General features: G+C 41.5%; 1 long non-coding RNA gene across 1 annotated transcript; it reads right to left on the minus strand.

Moving 5' to 3' along the window:
- Nucleotides 1-1,071: 1,071 nt before the first annotated feature.
- LOC143638150 (uncharacterized) lies at nt 1,072-8,345 on the minus strand. The gene is made up of 2 exons (XR_013154555.1): nt 7,122-8,345; nt 1,072-2,162 (listed from the first exon to the last, which is right to left on the minus strand). It is a non-coding gene; the product is annotated as an uncharacterized LOC143638150 (long non-coding RNA).
- Nucleotides 8,346-15,937: the final 7,592 nt, after the last annotated feature.

The raw sequence follows: 15,937 nt of genomic DNA on the forward strand, positions 1-15,937 counted from the left end.
CTGAGCCACATCCCAATCCCTTTTTATTTTTATTTTGAGACAGAGTCTCCCTAAATTGCTAGGGCTTGCTAAATTGTTGTGATACTCTTGCCTCAGCCTCCTGAGTCACGGGGATTACCATGTGAGTCAATGGGATTACCATATCATGTTCAACTCTATAAAGTCTTTCTTAAGGCACATATACAAGATTTTTGTTTTTAATTTTTCCTGGGGATAGGACCCAGGACTGCTTTACCCTTGAGATACATCCCCACCCTTTTTATTTTGAGACAGCTCACTAAATTCTCCTGGCTGGCCTTGAATTTGTAATCCTCCTGGCTCAGCTTTTGAGATGCTGGAATTACAGTAGTGCACCACCACAGCAGCTATACATATTCATTTGTAACTATACCAGTTACCATGGTGTAGTAGTAACTGTCATCAACTATCACCTCTTAACTGTCATCAACTACCACCTCTCCCTGTCCTCTATATTCTGTCTCTAAGTTAGAGAATATTGATATAGAATGTTCCAGATTCATGGATGAGTCTAATATATCCTGTTCATCTAAAACTGGAGTTTGTAATTAAGTATTCACCTTTCTTTTGGCAAGATCTTTATTCTTTCTATGCAAACGTCAATCATGTCTCCATCTAATCCTAAAACCTCACAAAACAAAAAGTCTTTCCATCCAGTGAGGTCACAGAAAACAAGTTCCCACAATATCTAACTGGGAGACCCCAAATTTGAAAAAGCATAGATTTCCCAGTAGAGTGACCTATTATCTGTTCTTTCCCTGTGGATTCTACTTCCCCTGAGGACATCTCAAGTTGTGACTTTTTTTTCCCTCCTCCCACAAACTTTATACCATTATCTTCCTTGTTATTCATTGCTGGTGTCAGACAACCATCACTCCTCTTCTAAAAACTAATGTAATCAATTCTTCAGATTATATTATCTTATTCTGTTACAGTGATTTCTTGACATTCAGGCTTTTGCTCCTCAGGAATTTTATTTTTAATTAATTTTTTTCTTGCTTTTTGCCGACTCTGACCAGCAGAGTCGAACAAAAGAAAGACAAGGACCCGGCGGAACTGTGACAGGTTTTATTGAAGGCGCAACAAGAGGAACCCGGTACCAAGAAAGTGCGTAGTATATATAGGACATAGGAGCCAATCACAGAGAAGGTCACATCTCAACCTTGTGGACACATAATAGGGAAGACAGGAAGCATTTACTGGGCCCGAGCTCTTGTGGTTTCTACCAGCCAATGGGGTGGACTTCCTGGTACAGGCACAAACTTGTTTACGCCAAAGGCGGCTGATTTGGCCCAAAACCAAGCCCCATATTTCCTTGGGCAGGGGACAGTCCTTGGCCACAGGAACTGTCCCCGACAGCTCCCCCTTCTTTCTTTTAAAAGAAAAAACAGGAGCTACGGGATGGTGCCTGTCTTAGGTTGCCAGTGGCGCTCACAAGCTTTACCCGTCGTTGGTACAACAGGCAGCATGGTGCGTTGGTCTGTTGCCTTGTCTTAGGTTGACAAGCGAGCCCACCAGTCTTACCCGTCTCTGGCTACCCATCCAGCATCAGTAGCCAAGCCTGTGGGGAAGTGCCAGCCTCAAGAAAGGCCTGCACCATGGCCTGGCGATGACGCTGGTTTTGTTGATGTAAGTGGCAAGCAGCGAAGAATGCCTAGAAATCCTAAGCATATAAATCTTCCCATGGCGATAAAGCTAAACCAGGATTGGCCAAATGAAAAAATCCCACATTTAAGCAGCAGAAAGCACTTGGACTCGAGTATTATTAACGTTAACAATTTTTAACCGAAGTTGTTGGGTAAGATCTTTTAACTGTGTAGACCAAGTTTTACAAAGGTATGTGGATTATTCTTTGGAAAGACTGGCAGTTTGGGAAAGGTTTACAAATTTGGAGCTAGTGACACAAGACCCTGGGTAGGAGTGAATGTAGCTGAAGACTAAGACATCAGCCAATATGTCCACTTGTTCTTGAAGGAGATTTGTTTTTTGGTTGAGCTAAATTAGGACTTATCGGAAGAGGGTGAGTCCAAAGCAGAGTCATCTTTGCGAGCATCAGGAACATCGGGAGCGTTAACTTCTTGGGAGGTATCATGGTGAAATTTGCGAGTCAGTCTTTCTGGTATCCAGATCGGTGATTGTTGGTCCTGGGGAAAAACACAAACAGCGCCTCGGTTCCACACTAAAACTGGATCCGGGCCGAATCATTTGCCAGTTAGAACATCTTTCCACATCACTTGAGGGCGCTTTGTAAGATCAGGGGAGGCATGCTGTTCGGCAGCCGAGTGTCCATGTTTGTCTAAATTTAAAAAATTTAGGGTAAATAAAGCAATAGAGAGAAGGTCTTTAGGGGAGCAGAAGGACTCCCCTATTCCCCCTATTTGTTTTTGTAAAATGGTCTTTAAGGTTTGATGGGCTCTTTCAATAATTCCTTGACCTTGAGGATTATATGGAATGCCAGTGACGTGAGTGATATTAAAACAGGCAAGGAACTGCTTGAAACTATTAGAGGTGTAGGCGGGGCCATTATCAGTTTTAAAGGTTTTAGGGGGGCCCCATGCAGCAAACGCTTGTAAACAATGGGATATAACATCATTAGCCTTTTATCCAGTATGGCAGGAGGCAAAAATCACATTAGAGTAAGTATCAATGGACACGTGGATGTATGCCATTCGACCAAATGGGGGGTAATGAGTGACATCCATTTGCCAGATGCAATTAGGGAGCACACCACGGGGATTAACACCTAGGTTGCGTTGTGGTAGGAAAGTAACACAATTTTTACAATTGACAACAATATTTCTGGCTTGATCTTTAGTAATATGAAATTTTGTCTTTAGAGTGTGGGAGTTAACATGAAACTTGGAATGAAAATGTTGCGCCTGTTCAACAGCAGACAGAATAATGACATCTTTAGTAGCGAGATCAGCTCTACGATTGAGAAAATTGAGAGGACCTGGCAGATTAGTATGCGCTCTAATATGTCCAATAAAGAAAGGTTGGGTGCGAGCCCAAATGACAGTTTGGAGAGTTTGAAGAATATTGGTGATAGTGGATTTGGAGGATATAATGCCAGCGCATTCAAGCCTTTGGACGGCATTGACTACATAATAACTGTCAGATAGAAGGCTGAATGGGTCATTTTCATAAATTTTAAAAGTTTGTAAAACTGCATATAATTCTATATGTTGAGCAGAACCTGGAGGGAAAACAAAAGCTTTTGTGTTTGTCATGGTTGCAATAGTGCCAATGCCTCCATGCGAACCATCTGTGCATACGGTTAGAGCCCCAGAAAGAGGTACAGAATGGGTGACATGGGGGAAAATGACAGGATGGTTTTGGAAGAAAGATATAATGGATTTTTAGGATAGTGATTGTCTAACAAAGCATTGGTAGCAACTCTAAGAATGGCCCAACTATCAATGGTATTAATCAATATTTCTATTTGTTCAGTAGTATACGGGGTAACGATAATATCAGGTTGTTTTCCAAAAGCAGACAAGGAAAATTTTAAAGCTTTTAGTATGACATCGGCTACTAAGGTAGGGTAGTAAGGTATAACTTTACCTGGAGAATGTGCTAAGTAAATCCAGGCAATGGGACCAGTTTGCCAAAATACTCCAGAAGGGATGGCTTTATCAGGTAGAACACAGAATAAAAGGGGCTTACTATAGTCTATTTTGTCCACTTGAGCCATCTGTAAGGCCTCAGTAACCTTTAACAGAGCTTCTCTAGCCTCTGGTGACAATGATCTAGGAGAATCAAGAGCTGGATCTCCTTTAAGAATGTCATAAAGAGGTTTAATTGTTATGTCAGGTATTTTGCAGTAAGGCCGAATCCAATTTATGTCTCCCAACAGTTTTTGAAAATCATTAAGAGTTGTCAAATGGTCAATTCTTAGGGTAATCTTTAAAGGACGTACAACCTGGGAAGACAATTTAGTGCCTAAATACGTCTGTACAGAGTCAACCTGAATCTTTTCTGGGGCTATATATAGACCCCAGTTTTTTAAGATGCTTTGAAGTTTAGCCAACGATGCAGTCAGTAATAATTTATCTTGGTGGCACAGCAGGATATCATCCATATAATGGTAAATCAGAATATCTGGAAATTTATTTTTAAAAGGCTCCAATGCTGCATGAACAAAAAGTTGGCATAACGTGGGGCTGTTAGCCATTCCCTGAGGTAAAACAGTCCATTCATATCGTAAGGAGGGTCGTGAATTGTTCTGAGAGGGAACGGAAAATGCAAAGTACTTTGTATCTGTAGGATGTAGAGGAATAGAAAAGAAACAATCTTTAATATCTATGATAATAGTTTCCCAATTTTTTGGTAGTGCTGATACGACTGGCAAGCCCATTTGAACTGGGCCCATGGGTTCCATACAATCATTGACTTTTCTAAGATCATGAAGTAACCTCCATTTACCTGACTTCTTTTTGATCACAAATATAGGCGTATTCCAGGGAGAAGTAGAGGGTTTAATATGACCTGCATCTAACTGTTCTTGAACCAATTTGTGGGCTGCTTTTAATTTTTCCTGAGATAGGGGCCACTGAGAGACCCACATTGGTATATTTTTATTCCAAGTAATTTTAATAGGAGAGTAATTTGGAACATCAGTGGCCCCTAGGAAAAACCCAGGCCTGGTCCTCCCATGCCATTGTGGCCTACTATAGGAAAAGGAACCGGCTGTTGTCGTCCTTGTCCTTTATTTCCTAATCCTCCTGATGTATAATCTTGTTGACTCATAATCTGTCTTGCTTGGGGTGAATAATATCTTTAGGTAGTTAAGGTTACATCCATTTGAGTCAAGATGTCCCGTCCCCAAAGATTAACTGGAATAGGGAGGACATATGGCTGAATAACTCCCGAATGTCCCTCTTCATCGGACCATGAAAGGGTAGCGGCGCTACAATCAGGATTTTCAGTTGTTCCCAATCCTCTTAGAATCTGAGAAGCCTTTTGAAGAGGCCAGGATTTTGGCCAGTCTACTTGTCTGATAATGGATCTATCTGCGCCTGTATAAAGTAACCCAAAAAATTTTTGTCCATTAATCATAATAGGATACATGGGCCGTTGTTGCATGTCAATATTGAAAAAGGCCCACAGCTTGTTTTTAAACTTATTAATTTTAGGAATTAAGGCAAGGGAAGCTATAACATCTCCTGGGGATATGATGACAACTCCACGTGGAGAAGATAAAAGAACCTTTAGGGGACCTGCACTTGCTTCAACTAGCAGAGGATAGACTATGATGCCCTTGTGTGCCATATTAGGATGTCCATATTAATCCTTGACTATCCTTTGATAGAGGCCCTATAAAGTCTGTCTCTACTGGCTGTGTTCCCATTTCTGGAGTCAAAACGAGTCGAGCTGTGGCTCTGATGTCTCGTTGCTCACAGGAATTGTCCCTTGGCTCGTAGGGGGCCAATAAGTGCGTGGGACCTGTTGAATCACCCCGTACATTTGAGGGCCCCGAGGTGATGGGCCCCTCTGCCTGTTTTTTGACTGTTGTTGTCTGGGTAGAATGGGTTGTCCATAGACATCAACTACAGATCTACACTCATTAGCCCAATGATTTCCTTTTTTGCATCGAGGACAGAGGCTAGGTTTTGGTCTCAGTAATGTTTGAGGTTGATTTTGTAACATAGGGCAGTTTCTTTTTATGTGTCCAGGTTGCTTACAATGAAAACAGGTGCCTGGAGCACCAGTGTTTGTTCTACTCTTTTGTAATCCTTGTACAATGGCATTGGCTAATACCTGTCCTTGTATTGCCACATCATTAACATCTCTACATAATTTTATATAAGTAGATAAATCTCTCTTGTTTTTCCAGGGTCGAATAGCTTCTTGACAGTATTTGTTTGCTTGTTCATATGCCAATTGTGTCACAAGGGGCATGGCTGCCTCAATGTCTCCAAAAACTCTACTAGCCGTTTTAATGAGGTGGTCCACAAAATCTGAATATGGCTCATTAGGCCCCTGCATTATTTTAGATAAATGTCCCTGAACATCACCCGGTCCAGGTACTGCCTTCCAGGCTTTAACTGAGGCAGAACCAATCTGTAAATAAACGGCAGGATCATAGCCCACTTGATTAGCAACTCCTGCATATTGACCCTGACCAGTCATCATATCTACATTCCAATGAGGGTTCCCTGCCCTGGCATTACGTCTTGCAATGTCTGTACAGATTTCATGCCATGCTGCTTTCCATAATAAATATTGTCCTCCAGATAGGACTGCCCTAGTTATAGAGACCCAATCATCTGGTGCATAATACTGACTTCCCATGGATTCAACCATGGCCAAGGTAAATGGAGCTTGAGGCCCATATTGACTAGTGGCCTCTTTAAGTTGCTTAACTAATTTGAAATCCAGCTGTTGATGGTATCTTGCATTATTTTGGTCTTGGAGAACGGGGAATGTTGCCGCTAGATTATGAAAATCAGTTCATCTTTTACTACTCTCGAGACAGCATTCAGGAACTTCCCGTCCTCCGCAAGGAGGCGGTGTCAGAGGTGGGGCAGAGGGCTGAGCCTTATTAACATTACAATCCTCCATTTGCCGGACCACTTCTTCTAGTTCGTCTCCGGATATTTCACTATCACTCTCTTTATTACCTCCTAAGGAGGCTTGAGACCGTTTTTCCTTAGTTTCTTCTAAGATTTTGTCCCCTTCCTTAATAGCTGTATGATTTTGTAAAGTTTCTGAATTTAAGCAAGTTTGTACAAGACTCCATATCGCCAGGGTGCCGGCAGGCAATGCCTTTTGTGTGTCTGCCTTTTTTAAACTTTCCCCAAGATGTTGCCACTGGGGAATATTGAAGATTCCTTCATCTAAAAACCAGGGGGTGCATTGTTCTACTGTCTTAAGGAATTTGCGAGCGGTACCGGCTTTTAATGGTGTACCATTAGCCTTCAGCAATACTCTCAGAGGAGTTTCCATTCTCTGCCTCGATATTTCTGATCCCATGGTTACTAGCTAAATATACTTGATAACCCACAAAACACAAATAAACAAGAAACAGAAACAAAATACACGCAATACACAACCACAAATTAGACTTGAACACGGACACATAGATATGCTCCAACGCTTACCGCGTACTTTCGATTCGTCGCACTTCCGCGAGCTTTTGATTGTCGATTCGCCGTGAACTTTCTCTGATCGCCGCTGAGATGCGAACTTGAATTGCCGCCTTCCGTGGACTTTTTTCGTTTCACTCTTGTGCGAGAGGTTCCCGGGTTTCGGCACCACTTGCCGACTCCGACCAGCAGAATCGAACAAAAGAAAGACAAGGACCCGGCGGAACTGTGACAGGTTTTATTGAAGGCGCAACAAGAGGAACCCGGTACCAAGAAAGTGCGTAGTATATATAGGACATAGGAGCCAATCACAGAGAAGGTCACATCTCAACCTTGTGGACACATAATAGGGAAGACAGGAAGCATTTACTGGGCCCGAGCTCTTGTGGTTTCTACCGGCCAATGGGGTGGACTTCCTGGTACAGGCACAAACTTGTTTACGCCAAAGGCGGCTGATTTGGCCCAAAACCAAGCCCCATATTTCCTTGGGCAGGGGACAGCCCTTGGCCACAGGAACTGTCCCCGACACTTTTGAGACATGATTTTGTTATGATGCCCAGGATGGTCTTAAACTGATGGGCTCAAACAATTCTCTCATCTCAGTCTTCCAAGCAGCAGGACTACAGGCTTGTGCCACCATACCTGGCACCCCCCCCACTCAGGAATTTTAGCTTTTGGCTTACTGTCATTACTACCAATACTACTAACCTTAATTTTCAGTAATTTCAAATATCCACATACAGAATCTTTCTAACATGATGGCCTCCTCAGCCCCTAAATTCTTCTACTTCCATGATCTTGCCTCCTACTCTACTTCAATCACTCGTCATTACTACTCTAGACCCTATTGTTATCAATAACCACAATATCTCCAAAATATCAAGTGATCTTCTCTCTGATCATCTTCCCACTTCACATACCCAGCTCATATTTCTTCTTCTACTTCTTACTAAGTTTACAATTCCATGCTCAATTAATCACTCAATTCTCAACAATTTCCTCAAAAGAATACTATTTTCTATTCTCACCTTATTCCTGATAGAAGACTGAACATATGAGAAACAAGGAATGATTTATTCAATGAGTATTTGAAAACTGGTTGGAGAGGAAAGGAGCAAAAAAGGAAGGGCATGAACTTCTGGTACCATAACTTATTCACTAGTAAGTTACTGTATAATTCTGAGTACAGTAATAATATTAGGAAAAAGAATGCAAATATTCATGTGTCTTATAAGAAAAAAATTACTTCAATTAGAAACTTGAAATCATAATCTTACATCGGCCATGGCTTATTTTAGAATTGAATGTATTAATTAATCCTCTTCTTGGTTCCACTGTAGAAGAAATTCAGTCCAAAGAATGTGTTTCTGGATGACAGGATAGAAAAGACAGGAGATTAAGCCTTTGAGCACCCAAAATGATAATTTTATTCCCCCTTCAAGTATCCTTACACCATAAACACATCAATAAAATGATTAGAAGAAATTTGGACAAATCCCATCTTCACTAAAAATCATGAGGGGGACACAACCACAGTAGACTGGACTCAAGAAAAACAACCTGGTCTCTTTAGCAGAGGAATTTAGTTAGGCCAAACTAGTTTCCTAACACTAAAATGAAATGGTCTTCACCCAGCTGCTCAAAATTGAGCACTGAACTAGCACATTCACACTGTATTAAGAGGAAAAAATAAAAGGCAAGACATTTTTAAAAAGAGAAAAGATCAAGGAAATAGACCCAAAAGACCAAATAACAAGCATTTTTAAAAGAGACTAAAACACAGATGGAAAACAAAAAATAAACAGAACAAAAATTTCCAGAGCAAAATAATCCTTGAGTCTTTAGTTTGATGCACTATAAGAATGAAAGAAAAAACACACTGGGAAGCACCCTGGAAAATCTTAAGTATGTCTTTTGATACAAAAAGATTTGCTAGGCAAGCACTCTACCACTGAGCTACACCCTCCAGTCCCCTCCAAGTATTTTGTAATAAAGAATTTCAAAACAATGGGGATGTGGCATAATCTTTGAATAATAATTTCAAAAAGCACATAATTACTTTTTCTGAAGCTATATGATAAATAAATGTGGGGTGGACAACGTGATTTAGGCTTTGTGCTGTGTGCGTTGACTACTTGAATGTATCCCTGAGACCATGTCTAACAGTTTATATAAACGTACTTTTATTACATGTAAGTAAAGGGACACAAACAGCACCCACAATCATGGTCACAGTCATACAAACTCCACTTACACAAATGGTCACACACAATCATACTGTCACAAAAGTACAATCATGCCCTCAATGTTGTCAGAGAAAATAGCCACACACAGAGGCCAACGACAAACCCTAGACTGCCTAAGTGCTCTCAACACAACCCACCCCTGCTAGGGCTGTTCCTGCACTCAGGGTCCTAAACCTACAGACACTTCTTTTCCAGGGTGCCCAGAAGCCAGAATTCCTCACCTCCGGCATCCTCAGGGTGCGCTCCCGCCCAAGTTGGGATTCAGATTCTAGGAAAGGCCTCACGCCCACACCTGACTCCCGGACCAGTCCCCAAAGGTCCTCACTAGCCCACCGAATCCGGGCGACTCCACCAAGCTCCTACCGGAAGTACGTTTGGGCAGTGGAGTCTTCTGGGAAACTGAGTTCGAGGCAGAGATCCGGGGCGCTCAGACTTGGGGCTGCGCATGCGCAGTTTCACTCAGGGCTGGCATGTTGCCAACACTGGCGGTTGGTGTCTAGATTCCGGACTTTCCGAGTCCTCTGAGGACGGGTTTAGGAACTGGCATGGTGGCTAACTATACCCACTCAAAATGGACTTGTGCAGTGGCTTAAAAGAATTGTTAGCTGGTGAGGAGGGACACGGCCCCTTTTGTGAGGTTACGGAGGGGGGGTGTGTTTTGTTGTGGGTCCGCTCGTGCGCGTGCCGGGAGGTGAGACGCAGAGGGTGGGCGTGACCCTGACTCGGGGTGTTGTGCCCGGGATTTGTAATGTGGACCGGTTTCGAGATGATTTGAGAGTGGTCGTGCTGTCTGCCTGCGTGGGTCCATGCGGCGAGCTCGCCACTGGTACCGTGGTTATGTTCCTCTGCGACGCGGCTTGAATGTGAAAGGCCATTTAAATCATTTCTGTGGGGAATGTGCCACTAACATAGTGACTTTGTCCATGTATAACTAATGGATGGATTTGGCTGCTGCTTGTGTAAGAGGAATTCGGACCCTGGGGAAAGAGGGAACAGACTGGGACCAGAGGAACTGAGATGGATAAATCACCCATCTCTGAGGCAGGGAGGTCTTGTCCTGAGCTTTAGATTTGAGAGTTCTGTATGTTAGGAACTGAGAAAGGCAGGAAAGGCAAATCCTTGGGAAAGACAACACTTGAGTGAAATAGGAGGTATGTGAAGTGGTTTGTGAATGTACCCAATTATTTAGATGAATTGTATAACATATAACATTAATATGGCCTTCATATTAATGTGTTTTAAATGATTATGATTGAGTGGGCCATCATGTGAATGTTGATGTTACTGGATGTGTTTGAATGTTTCTTCTATGAGTTAAAGTCTGGATGAATGACAGTGAGACTATCTGGATGTAACAGCTTTTAAGAGATTGCAATGAGTGTTTTGAGATTGAGGATAGGTTGGTACGTACTATGGGCCTCACTTTCTTTACTGCTAAAAGATAATAGGGTGCTAGGGATGTAACTCAGTGGCAGAGCACTTGCCTAACATGTATAAGGTCCTGTTTTCAATCCCCATAACGAGGGGGGGGGGAGTAAAGCTTCCTGAAGCATTGGATTTTGGAGGGAAATTTGAAATATAATTTAAATTTAAAACATTTTAAAAATATGGAACAATAATTTATTGTGGTGAAGAATGCAAACAGACCATGAAAGATTTCAAGTTAAATCTCAGTTACAGAGTAACTGGGAGTATGGTTGTTACTCTTTGGCGGAAATTAAGTATATGGAACATCTACTAAAGTCTTACACCATTTGTAGGTGCAAAAATTCTGGATCAAGTGAACAAAATCCTAATTTGAATTATAAAACAAAGTAAGGGCAAGGAATGTAGCTAACTGGTAAGTGATAAGTCCTAGTTCATCTCCAGAACCACACACACATACCAGAAAGTCAGTCTCCTTTAATGATAAGATCTTTTAGGGATTACTGAACACTGGCTCTGAATTGGCACTAATTCCAGGAGACCCAAAACATTACTGTGGTCTACCAGCCAGACTAGGGGCTCATGGAGGTTAGGTGATAAATAAAGTTTAAGATCTAGTCTGTTGGGCTGGGGTTGTGGCTCAGCGGTAGAGTGCTTGCCTAGAACGTATGAGGACCTGGGTTTGATCCTCAGCACCACATAAAAATAAATAAAAGTATTGTGTCCAACTAAAACTAAAAAATAAATATTAAAAAAAAAGAGGGGCTGGGGATGTGGTTCAAGCGGTAGCGCACTAAACTGGCATGCGTGCAGCCGGGATTCCATCGTCAGCACCACATACAAACAAAGATGTTGTGTCCACCAAAAACTAAAAAATAAATTGTCGGGAGCCATTCTCACACGTGACTGGGTGACTCCCGGTCAGGGTCTGAGGTGCTCTGGCTGTGTCAGAGCTTTCCCAGCCCTCTCCTGTTGAGAGAACCTATCCGTGTGGGGGTGTAACTGACCACTGACCCCGGAGGCCCAATCACTGACCCTGACCTTGGAGTGCGGCCCCCCCTTCACCCTTCATTGGATGGAATTCTCCCCTGAGTTTCTTGCTCCCCAATAAAAGGCTACTCCCTGGCGTGCTCGCTCTCTCTCTCCTGCTAGCCCTGAGTAATCCTTGCTGCCCTGCCTGGCGGTTAGAGGAGGGAACCAGAGAGGGGAGCCGTCTCGGACCTGGTCATAGAAAAAGATAACTGAGTCTGTGTGTTTATTTCGATCTCACTAGCTAACTTTTATGCCAAGAACCTCATTAATGAAACCATTGCGCTGGCCGCATGGTAGAATTGGCGCCCAAGAGGGGGGCATTCTAGATTAGCTAGATTGAGTGGGAGTGCGCGCGCTATAAAGATAAAGAAAAAAATAAAAGATAAAGGAAGTGGTGACAATTTGGGTCACAAAAGTACCTTAAGATATTGAAGGAAAGAGACGTTAAATTAATTAAAATAAAAAATTCAACTTCTACCTATAAGGAAATGTAACTATTTTAGACAGTATAATTAATCAGAAAGGAAAACAGATAAAAAAAAAAGCTCAGTTATTACAATTCTTAGAGATTGTAGGTAAATATTGTCCTTGGTTTTGTGAACAAGAATCTCCAAATTTACTTACGTGGGAGAAATTAGGAAGAAAGTTACAAAAGGTCTGTCTTTCTAATGAATTACCTAGAGGCATAGATAATATTCAGAGAACCTGGACGGCTTTGGAAGTTTGTCTTTTTGAATATATGGGCCAGAATTTGTGGCCCCCTGAAGACCTGCTAAAAGGCATTCCACGGGCTATCAAGTCTATTCAAATGGAAAATCCGCCTGAGGCTAAGTTCATTTCCTTTCCCTTAAGTCGTTTAAAAAACGAAGGCGCTAGGGGCCAGGCCCAAAGTTAAAAATGTAAATTTAAACTTGCAAAATCAGGCTACTCCGCAGGGAGATTATAGAGAGCAACATCAGAGAGGAGATACCGCCGAGGTCCTAGAGAGCCCTCCAAGGGAGGTAGACAATCTTCCTGGAGAGGAAAATCTGGAAGAGGTTCCTAGAGGGGCTCAGAGTTCTTCTCAGCCACGTGACTTAAAAGCCCAATTTCAAAATGGCGACAGCACAGAACCTTTACCAGCTAATCTATGGGGGAGAGATATTTTAACCAAAATGGGATTATTATTAGTTACTCCTAACTCTATGAGATCAGTTGAGGAAGTTAGTCAGAGGTATTTTCCTGGAGATGATAAGGAGACCCTTCAGGAAGAGTATCTGTTTACAAACCAGTCTCCACGACAAAGATTAGTAAATGCTCCAAGCCAAAATTTTTATTAGGGGCCCTGAGTACTTCCCCGATCCCTAAGACAGCTGAAAAAATCACCTGGCTCACAGAGGAGCCTATATGGATTTCTCAGTGGCCCATCTCAGGGGAAAAGCTTAAAATAATTCATAGGCTAGTTGAGGAACAACTTCAGGCTGGTCATATAGAACCAACGCTTAGTCCTTGGAACACACCTATTTTTGTTATTAAGAAAAAGTCAGGAAATTGGAGATTGCTGCAGGATTTAAGGGCAATAAATCATGCAATTCAGCCTATGGGATCCTTACAGCCAGGACTTCCCTCTCCCACAGCCATCCCTTTAGATTATAGCTTGATGGTAATAGATTTAAAAGACTGCTTTTTCTCTATAAGGTTACATCCTGGAGATTGTGAGAGATTTGCTTTCACTGTCCCAACAATTAATTTTAAGGAACCTGTTAAAAGATATTGCTGGAAAGTACTCCACAGGGAATGCGTAATAGTCCTACTCTGTGCCAAAAATACGTAGACCAGGCGATAGATCCCATAAGAAGTAGCTTTCCTGATGCATATATTATTCATTTAATGGATGATATATTATTGGCTCATGCTAATCCCAAGGTACTTTCAGAAATCTTTACTCAGTTAGAGACTTTGCTTACAGCAATGGGTTTATGCATAGCTCCTCAAAAAATTCAAAAAGTGTCTCCTTTTCAATATCTAGGTCAGATAATTCAAGGACGTACAATCCGTCCTCAAAATCTTCAGATAAAAATTAAGGAGTTACATACCCTTAATGATTTTCAAAAGCTATTAGGAGATATTAATTGGCTGAGGCCATCCTTAAAACCAACTACTTCTGAGTTAAGTCCTTTATTTCAGATATTACAAGGAAATCCTTCTCCAACCTCTCCACGTCAGCTAACTTTAGAGGCTAAAACAGCTTTAAGGAAAGTTGAAAATGCAATTAAAAATGCACAGCTTACTAGAGTTGATCCTAAGGAAATGGTGTATTTATTAATATTTCCAACTAAACATTCACCAACAGGAGCCATATGGCAAAAATTAGGAGTTATTGAGTGGATTTATTTATCCCACTCCCCTCAAAAAACATTAATTCCTTTTCATGATTCTATAGCTCAATTAGTAATTAAGGGTAGAACTAGGATTTTACAATTAATTGGATCTGAACCTGATATCATAATTATTCCATTTTTTGTTCAACAGATTAATTGGCTTTTTCAAACTTCTAGCCCATGGCAAATCGCTTTTGCTGATTTTCCTGGCCAGATAGATAGTCACTATCCTCATGATAAGATTATACAATTTGCATCATTAACGTCACTTATTTTTCCAAAGATTGTATGTGCCCATCCTATAGATGAAGCCTTATCAGTGTTCACTGATGGATCAAGTTCAGGTAAAGCAGGATTTTTATAGTCGTGTTCACACAGAGGTAATACAAACTTCTTATACTTCTGCCCAAAGAGCAGAGCTTCAAGCTCTGATTTGTGCCTTAACTTACTTTGCAAATGAGCCTATTAATATTTATTCTGACAGCTTATATGCAGTCGAAGTTACTAAAAATATTGAAACTTCAGTTATTGGGTATACTTCATCACAAGAGTTATTTGAATTATTTCATAATTTACAAAAGGCAGTGCTAATGTGGAAATATCCATGTTTCATAGGACATATACGAGCTCATACTAATCTTCCAGGACCTTTAGCCTCAGGTAATAACAAAATTGACAGATTCGTAGCTTTTTGTCAACAAATGTCTTCATATGACTGTGCACTAGCTTCCCATTCCTTACATCATCAAAATGCTTCTAGCTTACGTAAAAAATTTCATATTACTAGAGAACAAGCTGGTCAGATTGTAAGCCAATGCCCTAAGTGTGTTATTCACACTCCATTTCTGCCACCAGGGGTAAATCCCCGTGGATTAAAACCAAATCAAATCTGACAAATGGACGTAACTCATATTCCTCAATTTGGTAAGCAGTGTTATGTGCATGTCATAGTGGACACTTATTCTAGATTTATTTTTGCCACAGCACGTACTAAGAAAAATTCTCAAAATGTAATTTCTCATTGCCTAGCAGCTTTTTCTGTTTTAGGATGTCCTATGCAGATTAAAACAGATAATGCTCCAGCTTATGTGAGCTCTTCTTTTCAACAATTTCGTCAAGAGTTTAAAATTAATCATAAAACAGGAATTCCTTCTAACCCCCAAGGTCAAGCCATTGTAGAACGAGCTCATTTATCTATTAAACTTCAATTACAAAAATTAAAAAGGGGGGATAGGCTTATGACTCCCCAAAATAGCCTTAATCATGCCTTGTTTGTTTTAAATTTTTTAAACTGTGACGCAGAAGGTCACACTGCTGCTGAGAGACAAATGTCTCCCTCAGTAACAGGCCCTTTAGGCAGAGTTTTGTGGAAAGATTTACAGACCGCTCAGTGGAAGGGCCCAGACCCGGTGCTTATATGGGGCAGAGGGCATGCTTGTATTTTCCCAGAAAATTCTTCTCGTCCTATTTGGGTGCCTAAATGTGCTATCAGACATGGAAGAGATAGAACCCAGATTCAAGCGACTGAGGATCGACCCAGAGGAGCCCCCATCCAGAAGGAGGAGATATCGGAAAAGGATGAAGAAAGACCAGATTGACCCAGCCGAAAAGCTGATTTCATGGAAAGACGTAAAGAAGCTAACAACCCAGGCTTCCTAAATACTTCGAGACCTAGGAGAAAACAGGACCCCAGTGATGATGGTAACAACAGTAATTGCCCTACTGGGCTGTCAGGTAAAGGGGGATCAAGTAGATACTTACTGGACAT

This window comes from Callospermophilus lateralis, chromosome 18 (genome assembly GCF_048772815.1).
Source record: "Callospermophilus lateralis isolate mCalLat2 chromosome 18, mCalLat2.hap1, whole genome shotgun sequence".
Lineage (NCBI taxonomy): Eukaryota > Metazoa > Chordata > Mammalia > Rodentia > Sciuridae > Callospermophilus > Callospermophilus lateralis.